The sequence below is a fragment of the Thalassophryne amazonica genome, chromosome 12, assembly GCF_902500255.1.
Source record: "Thalassophryne amazonica chromosome 12, fThaAma1.1, whole genome shotgun sequence".
Taxonomy (NCBI): domain Eukaryota; kingdom Metazoa; phylum Chordata; class Actinopteri; order Batrachoidiformes; family Batrachoididae; genus Thalassophryne; species Thalassophryne amazonica.
In genome coordinates this window covers 25,400,149-25,412,666 of record NC_047114.1, presented here as the reverse complement: position 1 = coordinate 25,412,666, position 12,518 = coordinate 25,400,149, and positions in this window count along the sequence as shown.

Genomic DNA, 12,518 nt, shown 5'->3' with positions numbered 1-12,518 from the left:
CAACTGTTTGTTGTGATTTGGCGCTATATAAATAAAATTGATTGATTGATTGATTGATTAAAATCAAACTGTTGTCTGGGCTCATGCACAGGCGGCTCTGGGGCGGAGTAAGGAACTATAACCCCGCCCCCATCCCAAACTCCACCCCACTGTCACCATCAGTAACTTCAGTCACAGCACCAGAACATTTTCCACAAAAAAATGTAAAAATCCTGTTTTCATTCTGTTTTTCACTCTCTTTAAGTCCTGTGGCCATACTGTGCTCGCGGTTTCTACGGCAGCCATAAAACGTTTTATGCACTCCACAGGGACGAGCGCTACTTCCAAAACTCAAGATGTGTGGGTGGAGTTATGTGAGTGTGAGGGGGTTGTGTGGAGAGGTTGTGTGTGCGGGTGGGGTTGTGTGTGTAGGGGGATTGTGTGTGGGGGGGTTGTATGTCTGGAAGTGTGTGTGTGTGTGTGTGTGTGTGTGTGTGTGTGTGTGTGTGGTGTGTGTGTGTGTGTGTGTGTGTGTGTGTGTGTGTGTGTGTGTGTGTGTGTGTGTGTGTATGTTTGGGTTTGTATGTGTCTGGGGTTTGGGTGTGACTCAATATGTGTGCAGGGGTTTTGTGTGTGTGTGTGTGCGTGCGTGTGTGTGAGTTTGTATGTGTCTGGGGTTTGGGTGTGACTCCATATGTGTGCAGGGGTTTTGTGTGTGTGTGTGAGAGAGAGAGAGAGAGAGAGAACGGGTTGTGTGTCTGGGTGTATGTGTGTGGTTTTTTGGGTGGCTGAGTGTATATGTGTGTGTGTGTGTGTGTGTGTGTGTGTGTGTGTGTGTGTGTGTGTGTGTGTGTGTGTGTGTGTGTGTGTGTGTGTGTGTGTGTGTGTGTGTGTGTGTGTGTGTGTGTTGTGCTGTCTTAATCTCAGTCTAGGCTAGCCACAAACTCGTGATTTGTAATCCCACGCCATACTCCATTGTCAGTAGAAACATGTGCTGCCTCTTTAATGCAGTGTTCCTTGGTGTTCTTCCAGCAGCCCTCAGCCTATTCCTCAGAGCAACACAAAATAGCTTAGCTCATCCATTTGCTCTGTGGGGAAGCCTGAGCCTGGGCCATGGCATTATGGGGACGACAGTCAGCAGTCTTAGCGTCGTATTCCACATTCATTCAGGAATTCAGGATGGTCTTTGATTATCCGATGCAGGGGCAAGCGACCTTCAAGAGGCTGTTATCGCTCCATCAGGAGAACCTCAGTGTCGTGGCTTGATCCACCGATGTAGTGCCGCGTCATCCCAACTGGAAGACGCGGCACTACGCTGCGTCTTTATGAACAGTTTAGCCAAAAATCTCAAGGACGAACTGGCGGTCCTGGATGAACCCAATTCTCTTGATAAATTAGTCTCCCTTGCAATCAAAATGGACAACCGACTGAGGAACAGATAGCGGAGAACCCTCCAAGTTGAGTTCCTGTTCCTTCTTTATCGAGCCCCACCAGCAATGCACTCCCCAGAGTACCAGCACCCCCTGCCAAGGAGCCCATGCAGGTCAGCAGGGCTCGATTGACACCAGAGGAATGGCACCATACAATAGAAGTCGGGGAGTGTATTTATTGTAGTGTCCCAGGCCACATCCTCAATGACTGCCCAGTGCAGCCAAAAACCAACACTCGCCAATAGATCCTCGGCTACTGGTGAGACATACATGCCTCACAGGTGATCACTCCTCTCGCACCAAAATCCCAGCCAACATCCTGTTCAAACACCAGTATATTCTCTTAAAAAAACTCATAGACTCCAGGGCTGGCACCAATTCACTTGACAGTAGTCTCGTCACTCAGGCACACATTCCGTGGGGTAGCACTCCGTCACCCCATATTGGTTAATGCACTTGACAGCACGTGATTACCAGCCATACAGTTCCAGTCACTCTCCTGGAGTCAGGTAATCACTGCAAAACCATTCAGTTTTACGTTTATTCATCTTCACCGCCTTTGGCCCACTGGTACAATCACCTAGTGAGGCAGAGTCTGCCACCTTAGGTGTCTCTGTTCATCCATTCACTATGCGCACCAGTGAATCGATTTGTCATCCATCCTGGAACAATATCATAATTTAGTTTTTAAAAAGGATTGTGCTCGTTTGCTTCGTCCTCACAGACCGTACGGCTGGAGAGAGAATTGATGGTGCAGTATATCGAAGAGTCCCTGGCCACAGGGCATATTCACCCCTCATCCTCCCCTCTGGGGGCAGGTTTTTCTTTTTTAGGAAGAAGGACAGGACTTTGCATCTCTTTATTGACTTCCGAGGCTTAAACACCATCACTGTGTGTAATAAGTACCCAACTCCCCTTAATTGATTCCACCTTTGATTCATTACATGGGACTTCCATTTTTACAAAATTGGAGTTACATAATGCTGATCACTTAGTCAGGATTAAAAAGGCGATGAGTGGAAGACCACGTTCAACACACCTCTTGGTCACTTTTGTTGTGTGGGCCGCTGAAGAGGAGGTACTGCTGGCCCACCACCACCAGAGGGCGCCCTGCCTGGAGTGCGGGCTCCACGCACCAGAGGGCGCTGCCGCCTCATAGGAGCAGCCAAGGTGACAGCCGTCACCTATCAACTGAGACAGCTGACATCCATCAGCGGAGGGGTATATCAGCTGGACGGCATCTCCACCTCATTGCCGAGATATCGCTCTACCAAGGAGGTAATATACTCAGCCAATTGTGTTGTCTTCTTGACATAATACCTTGTTACTTTTGCGCAGATAGCGAGTGGAACAGCAGGAGACTGTATTGGACCTTACTGATAAGTACACACATTCCTGCACTAACCAGTGTTTTTCTGACGAGAGGTGGAGGTGGTTTTTCCACCCTACGTGTTGCTGGGTGCAGCCGCACCCACATCTGACTGTCTCTGTTCCTCGCCAGCAGTACCGGATCCGACGAGCGGAGGCAGTGGCCACCTGGGAGTTCGGGACTTGGCGGCTCCAGTATTCCCGGGGTTCAGTGGCAGAGGAAATCGGGTGGTTCCGGTTCGACTCGGACAGACGTCTCCTATCGTCGAGCCTGCCCATACAACACCATTGGAATTGCTTTATTTCCACAATTGTGATCTGTTGTGTTTGTTGTGCGTGTTCACAACAGTAAAGCGTTGTTATTTGACTTTCTTCATTGTCCATTCATTTGCGCCCCCTGTTGTGGGTCCGTGTTCCTCACTTTCCCCAACAACTTTGAGTATTTGGTCATGCCTTTCAGCCTCACCAACACTCACTCCACTTTTCAGGCCCTATTGAATGACATACTCAGAGATTTTCTCAACAGGTTTGCATTTGTTTACCTCAACAACATCTTGATTTACTCCCAAAACACCACCAAATACATCTGCCGCAGTTTTCAACCGCCTTCTAGAGAACCGCCTTTGAATTAAGGCAGAAAAGTGTGCATTCCACCAAAACTCTGTATCATTCTTAGGGTTCATTTTCCAGCCAAATCAAATCAAACTCAACCCTGCTAAAATGTGTGGTGTTAGTGACTGGCCCACACCGACCCATATCAATCAGGTACAACAGTTCCTTGGTTTTGCCAACTTTTACCGCCGCTTTATTAGGAATTTCAGTCAGGTTGCCAGCTCTGTGACCCAATTGACATCTCCCAAAACTCCATTCCACTGGTCCCCTCAGGCAGAACATGCTTTCCAAACATCTTTCTCATCCAACCCAATCACCAGTTCATTGTGAAAGTCAATGCCTCTGACACTGGGATCGGGGCCATCCTGTCGCAGCAGGCTGAGGGCGACCAACAACTGCACACTTACTTACCTGTAAACTCCTCTTGAGCACAACTATGGGGAAGTGATGGTCTAGTAGTTAAGCGTTGGGCTTGAGACCAAAAGATCCTCGGTTCAAATCCCAGCCTGACCGGAAAATCGCTAAGGGCCCTTGGGCAAGGTCCTTAATCACCTAGCTGCCCCTGGTGTTTTGTGAGTACCCTCACATCGGGGTGAATGTGAGGCATTATTTGTAAAGCGCTATGAGCAACTGATGCAGATGGAAAAGCGCTATATAAATGCAGTGAATTTACATTTAACTATGATGTGGGGAACTGGGACCTCCTGGTGGTTAAGGAGGCAGTGAGGGACTGGAGGCATTGGCTTGAAGGTACACTATTCCTTTTATCATTTAGACAGACCATAAAATCCTGGCTTACATCCAATCAGCCAAAAGACAGACAAATTCCAGACAGGCCAGGTGGTCGTTATTTTTTGGTAGATTCAATTTTTTGATCATGTACCTAGTTCAAAGAACACTAGACCTGATACACTGTCTCACCAGTTTTGTCAATCCACTCAGCCTCCACTTCCTGATTGCATCCTGCAGGACAGTTTGGTCATTGGAGTCATCACTTGGGACACTGAGAAGGTTCTCTGGGAGGCACAAAGAAGTCATCCAGATCCAGGAGGAGGCCCTCCTGGACGGCTCTTCATTCCACATCAGCCCAATTAGCAGTACTTGTTTATCCATTCATTCAAGTTTGCCTGACCTGGCCGTCCTATCGGTCCAAGCACACCTACGGTGTGTCCAGCGAGTGTGGAGGACTGCCGTTCAGCCTTACTCCGGATGAGGGACCAGACTAGGGCCATGCAGACGAACATCGTACCCACATCATGCATTTTTTATGAATTACATCCTGACGTGCAGCAGCCGCTGCAAGAGTCTATGGAGTTATGTGTCATTAATATCGGAAAGGAAATACTTTTTAAAAACTACATTTTGTTTATTTTTATTTATGTCCAGAGATCAAAGATCCAGTGACCAATATCATATTTATTTATTATAAGACTCAATAAAATGTTGTTGACATAGAAAACCTGTAAAGTCTACTTTTAGTACACAGAAAATTCAAAAGAGGTATTGATAAGGGAATCAACAAAGAATCGGATCGTTAAGCGGACTCGACAATGGCATTGACAAAATCTTATCAATACCCATCCCAAATTGCATTGTATGGCATTGTGAGGAATTGAATCGCCATCAAATACATATGAAATCGAATCAGGAACATGGGTGAATTGTATCATATTGTATCGTCAGTATTGTCATTTATCGCTATATGTATCATATCGCTGGTAGTGTATCGAGGCGCATATCGAATTGTTGTCAGTGATGAGATTCACCTGCCGAGTGCACACCAGTCCTTTGTGGGTGTATGTTTGTTGGGGCTGTGTGTGTGGGACTTGTGTGTGTCTGGGTGCATTTGTGTGGGAGCATGTGTGTGTGTCTGGGCGTGTGTGTGGGTGGGGGTTGAGTGTGGGGGGGACTATGTGTGTGTCTGTGTGTGGGGTGTTGGGTGTGTCTGAGTGAGTGCGTGTGGGGTTTGTGTGTGTCTGTGTATATGTGTGGGGAGTTATATGTGTGTGGGGGGGAAGTAGAGTGGGAGTAGTGTGTGTCTAGGTGAAACACTGAGTGTTTCTTTCTCTTTTTGCTCTGTATGCACCACTCTGCATTTAATCATTAGTGATTGATTTCTGCTCCCCTCCACAGCATGTCTTTTTCCTGGTTCTCTCCCTCACCCCCAACCAGTCCCAGCAGAAGACTGCCCCTCCCTGAGACTGGTTCTGCTGGAGGTTTCTTCCTGTTAAAAGGGAGTTTTTCCTTCCCACTGTCGCCAAGTGCTTGCTCACAGGGGGTCGTTTTGACCGTTGGGGTTTTACATAATTATTGTATGGCCTTGCCTTACAATATAAAGCGCCTTGGGGCAACTGTTTGTTGTGATTTGACGCTATATAAATAAAATTGATTGATTGATTGATGTGTGTTCGTGTGTGTGATGGTTCTGGGTGTATGTGTGTGAGGGCAGTGTGTGTCTAGATGTATGTGTGTGTGGGGTTGTGTGTGTGTGTGCACGTGTGTTGGGGGTTGTATATGTGTGTGTCTGGGTGTATGTGGCTGGCTGCTGTGTGTGTGGGGGGAGGTTGTGTGTGCCTGGGTGTATGTGCGGGGGGTATTGTGTGTGTCTGGATGTGTGTGTGGGGGAGGCAGGCATTGTGTGTGTGTGTAAACAGTAAATGGACTGCATTTATATAGCACTTTTTCATCTGTATCAGATGCTCAAAGCACTTTACAATAATGCCTCACATTCACCCCGATGTGTGTGTCTGTGTGTGCATGCATGCATGCATGTGCATGCGTGTGCACGCATGTGTGTGTCTGGGTGTATGTGTGCGTGACGTGTGTGTCTGGGTGTATGTGTGGGGCTTCTCTGGGTGTGTGGGGGGAGTGTCTTGGTGTATCAATTTCAATTTATTTCATTTATATAGTGCCAAATCACAACAAAGTTGCCTCAAGGCGCTTCACACAAGTAAGGTCTAACCTTACCAACCCCCAGAGCAAGAACACAGGTAACAGTGGTAAGGAAAACTCCCTCTGATGATTTGAAGAAGAAACCTCAAGCAGACCAGAATCAAAGGGGTGACCATCTGCTTGGGCCATGCTACAGACACAACTGACAATCAAATATACATGAAATTTTGGAAGTCCATGCTGGTATACAGGACTGGAAGCTTGCAGAAAAAGACACCCACTCCCATCTCTCGACGGAACCGCATCTCAAACAGAGAGAAAAAAACAGAATCAGGCAGCAGAAAGACAACAAATACAGTATAATTTATCAGCATTAAGTAACAAGAAAAACAGAAAAAATACTAAGGTAATAGCCAGCCACTAGCCCTAAGGTTCACTAAAAGACCCTGACTTTAAAGTTGAGGCTGCGGCACGCTCCTTTTACTATTAAAATGAATTTAAAAGAGTAAAAAGCATAGTAACATACTATGCCAGTATGCTAGCCAATACGAAGGGAAAATAAGTGCGTCTTAAGTCTGGACTTGAAAGTCTCCACAGAATCTGACTGTGCCACTGTTCATTCCAGAGAACAGGGGCACGACAAGAGAAAGCTCTGTGACCCACAGACCTTTTATTCACCCGAGAGACACAAAGTAGTCGTGCACCCTGAGAACGCAGAGCTCGGGCCGGGACATAGGGTTTAAGTAGGTCAGCTAAGTAGGGAGGTTCCAGTCCATGAACAATTTTATGGGCTAGTAGCAGAACCTTAAAATCTGATCTCACAGAGACAGGAAGCCAGTGAAGGGATGGGTGCAATGTGATCAAATGTGGTCAAACTTTCTTCCTGTGAAACGTCTGGCAGCAATATTTTAAACCAATTGGAGAGCCCTAATGCTGCACTACGGTAAACCAGAAAATAGAACACTGCAATAGTCCAATCTAGAAGAGATAAACATATGGATCAGCATCTCAGCATCAGTCATAGACAGGATGGGACGAATGTTCGCTATATTTCGCAGGTGGAAGAAAGCAGTCCTCATAATATCTCTAATGTGGAGGTCAAAGGACAATGTAGGATCAAATATTACCCCAAGGTTCCTCGCTTTATCAGTGTGATGTATGATACACGAGCCGAGGCTCAGCGTTAACTGGTCAAATTGATGCCGATGTCTCACTGGACCAAGAACCATTATTTCAGTTTCAGTTTCAGTTCAGAGTTTAAAAGTCAGCCGTTACTAGACATCCAGCTTTTCACTGATGCGAGGCAATCTTCTAAGGATTTCATGTGGATGACATTACCAGCAGTTATCAGCATGTATAACTGAATATCATCTGCATAGCAGTGAAAGGTAATCCCAAAATGCAGCAATATGTGCCCAAGGGGTGCTATATAAAGGGAGAAAAGCAGGGGGCCTAAGACAGACCCCTGTGGAATCCCAAATTTCATGTCACTAAGGTTAGAGGTAGTGTTACTGTACAAAACAGTGAGAACGACTGGTCAAGTATGACGCCAGCCATGCAAGGGCACTCCCAGTAATTCCAAAATGATTTTCCAGCCTATCAAGCAGAATATGATGATCCACTGTATCAAATGCAGCACTGAGATCTAACAGCAACAGAACCATAGCAGTTTCTGAATCCATTGCAAATAGAAGATCATTGACCACTTTAGTGAGAGCCATCTCTGTGGAATGATATTTTATAAAAGCAGACTGCAGTGGCTCAAAGAGATTATTCTCAGTAAGATAGCCTACGAGCTGCCGTGACACCACTTTTTCCAGAATTTTAGAGAAAAATGATAGTGTTATTGTACAACACACAGTGAGAACGACTATGAAGTCAACCATGCAAGGGCACTCCCAGTAATTCCAAAATGACTGTCCAGCCTATCATCTAGAATATGATGATCCACGGTATCAAAAGCAGCACTAAGATCTAACAGCACCATAACCATAGCAGTTTCTGAATCCATTGCAAATAGAAGATCATTGACCACTTTAGTGAGAGCCATCTCTGCGGAATGATATTTTATAAAAGCAGACTGCAGTGGCTCAAAAAGATTATTCTCAGTAAGACAGTCTACGAGCTGCCGTGACACCACTTTTTCCAGAATTTGATATCGGCCTATAGTTTTTCAATAATTAAGGTCAAGATTAATTTCTTAAGTAATGGTTTAATCACTGCAGATTTGAAACATTTAGGAATAGATTCAGAGGTTAATGAGAGATTATATTTTCCAGCACAGTCGGCCCAAGAGTGGACCACAGGTCCTTAAACAGTTCTGTTGGTATAGGATCAAATAAGCAGGTTGTGCTTTTTGTAGATGTTACGAGTTTTGTCAGCACGCCTATTGAGGTACTATTAAATTCTATAAATCTAGGTAATACCTCAGTGATGGCGCCTACCTCAATAGTAAGGTGTAGTGGCTGGGTTAAGGGATGCTGGGATTTGTTTACCCTAATGTCTTCTATTTTCATCTTGAAATAATCCAAGAAATCTTGTGCTATAAAAGGAGAACGACTTACAGGTGGTTGTCCATGAATAAGTGTTGCCACTTTCTCAAACAAGAACTTTGAGTTATGTCTGTTTTGTTGATTAAATCAGAGTAATAGGTCCGCTTTGTAGCCAGTAGCGCATGCTTATAGTCTAACATAGCATCTCACCACACAAACTGGAATACTTCTAATTCTGAACTACACCTGTTGTGGCTGGGGTGCCTGGCTGGCTTTTGTTTCTGTCCTCTGTTTTCTGTCTTTTGTTTTTCCTTCCAGGTGGCATGCGTTCAGGACTGAGTGGCTGTGTGGCTGAGTTATTAGGACCTCACCCTGATCACCTGAGGCTGGTCATGTGCAGCTCATCAGGACTCACAGCTGATGTCCAGCTCTTGTGATAACCAGAGAAAGTGCACACGACGGTCTCGTATCCACAGAGCCATCCGTTTAGAAATGGTTCGGTGGCTTGTGCCGCGTCGTCGCAGCTCGGAGCGCGGCACGCCGAGCGTCCTTAAAGGGGTCCTTAAAGGGGTCCTTAAAGCTGTAGAAACAGACCTTATTCTCTGTGAAGCCCGTAAAATTTTCACCGAAAGCCAGATAAATTTTTCGAATGGTTTCCAGGTGCCAGTCTCTAACAGCTTCTGAAAAAATTCTGATGGAAAAAAAGTCCTTTTCATTCCGCCATTTCCAGACAATGAAAATCCGACGAGGGGGCGGGACCACTCCTTCCCAAGGCCTGCTCACAGGCGAATGACGTCACCGACAGGCGTGGAGAAACTCACGCATGCGCACGAGGGTTCAAGCATGTCTGACGTAAAAACATATGAATGAAATCCATATAGTTTTTGAAAAAAATAAAAAGGACCGTTACTTTATTGACAGACCTCGTATTAACGAAGCCACAAGCACCTTTCAGTCCAGCAGGAAAAGTCACTGAAACACATTCAAGTGTTAACAACTGTTACAATTTTAGTCAAACGCTGTTAAATATTGAAAAAGATCAAAAACATGCTTGCTGAATTAATAGCAAAGCACGTCTCTCGAGTCCAAACCAAGAGGGGAAAAATCAGCACAACCCCATGTAAAAAAAACAAAAAAAACTAAGACGCCCCCCCCCCAAGCAGCTTGTGGTTTGTTTGGAAGGAAAAAAAAAAAGATTAACATTGTAATAGAATTTTGACATAAAATCCTTCCAGTCACTGCATGAGGTAAAGTTATAAGCTAGAATAAAAGTAATAAAGAAAATTTTAAACATTTACATTCATATTTGATTACTATTATTGAGTAAAATATGAATTTACAGAAAAAGTCTGGAAACTGTGAGTAGATATTTAATATGATAGAGTGAGTGAACTGAAGTCAGATACTCTGATAAATTTCATGTATCCATTTTGCTAATTTATTTTTCATTTAAATTCACAAAGAAACAGGATTTCAATCATGCTAACTGAAGTTGGCAACTATTCAATCAGAGAAAGTAAGCATCATTGAGCTCAAGCTCAGTGATGACAAGTGGACGCTTGAGCTTGGGACCCCCCCCCCCCCCCCCCCCCCCCAGCTTGGCTGCATGGCCACATGCTGCTGTGCCCCCCCACACTCACATTGCCTCAATTTTGTCTGAGGTAAATGGGTGTGAAATGAATTGCCCTTTTAGGGATCAATAAAGTTGTCTGAAATCTGCAATCATTGGCAGAAAAAGGAAAACGTACAAATCATAGTTCACTTTTATTTGATGTCATATTTTGATGTAGAGAATGATCATTGATCTGAAGCTTTTATTATTTCATATAAAATTAAACAGATTATTTGGATGTCTGATTATATAGTATGATATATTGGGTTATGGTGGTACCATAACAAATTGGTATGGTCACTGTATACAACTTTTCTTGCAGGCAAAGTTACACTTTTTGCTTAGAAAAAAAAAAAATCACTTTCTAGGGTTATATCTTGTTCAGATAAACTGAGAAAACTGATTTTTTTTTTTTTTTTTAATGTAAAGCGCCCATCACACATAGCAAGAATGTGGAGGAAGCAGCCCGACACGGCAAATATTGCCATAATCTGATGCAGTCGGGAGGAAAAGAGGTGTGGCCAGCAATGTCAGAATGCATTCAGAGTACCTCGTCCACCCCTGCACCATGGCATCCAAAGCGTAAGTGGACAACAGGGAGATAACCAGCCCAGTCTCACGTTTTTTGTTTTTTTTTGTGCTGCCATCATGAAATGATTAAAATTTTCGCCATTGGGGTTTTATTTAACTCACTATTACTGACCCTACTCCTACCCCCAACCCAATAACCACCCGAAAGCCACCCCGGCTTCACTTTTAATTTTGTGCAACCATCACGGAATGAATTAGAATGAATTCATGCTGCTGTGAAGAAAATGAGGTGCTTTTCGTAATAATATCGTGAACTAATTATGATCATGATGAAGCGTGCCACATACATCTCAACAGTTCCTTTGCGCTCCAGGGAGGGGGACATTATTATATGTGGCACATGCACGTCATACCGGCATGCTTTGCTGTGCAAGATCCGTCTCAAGATTACCTCATATGTGCTCAAATCATTTTGGATCCCACTTTGCAGCCATCAGAATATGTAAATTGCAGTCAGATGGTCCTCAGATTGTACATGGGCCACCGTCAGATAGGTGTGCTATGTCGATGTGCCCAGAGGGTTTTTAACATGTGCATAACACTCGGGGCCACTGGCCAATTTTGATCAACTGTGTGAACTTCCGCAGATGGCTGTCAGTACGTATTGGAACTGAAATCCGACACTTTTGGGATGTGCGCCGATTCGTCATTCTGACACCATTCTGCGTAACTGTGGCTATGGGGGTATAAAAATTGTGTGTCAGTAATCGAACAGAATGCATTAAAATGCACCATTAAAAAATATATATTCTAGAGGACATGCCCCCAAATCCCCTGAGTGGACTTTGTCCCTTCAGTGCTCGTGTTGTGCCAGGTCAGCAGGAGGAGGTGCTGCAGCCGCACCCTGTGTGGGCGCTTCCACCTGCGCGGTGAGAGCCTCCATCCTACGATTGAGTATTACGCTCTGCTCGGTCACTAAGTCCAACCGAGCAGTGAAGTCGGTTAGGATGTGCTGCAACTCACCTAACACGCCTCCTGCTGGCGCCTGTGCACCTTGCTCTTCCATTGGCTGTTCACACGATGGTTGACGCCCCTCGGAATCCATGACGCTGGCCGAGATATCCTGTTGGGAAAGTGTAGTGACACGGACCCACAACAGGAGGCGTAAATGAACGGACAATGGATAAGCCAAAAATACAACAATTTAATGTTGTGGAATGGGCACAACGGAATACAGACAAATGCAGATTTGGAATAAAGTCAATAATACAAAGGTGACGTGTGGGCAGGCTTGAGGACAGAAGACGTCTGTCCAGAGAAGAGCCGATCCCACGCGGGTCCCACACGATTTCCACTGCCAACGGATCTGGAACAAACCGGAGCCGCCAAGTCCTGAGTCCCCAGGTGGCCACCGTCTCCAGATGTCAGATCTGGTACTGCTGGCAGGAAGCAGAAACAGGTTACGGTGGGTGTGTGCACACCCAGCAAACAGTCAGCAACTCACAGTTCCTTCCTGAGTGAAAACAGTCCTCCACTCCAAGGTAGCAGGAAACACAGAGTACGTGCAGTGCCTACTGTAATACTTAAGAAATTTAGGAGTGG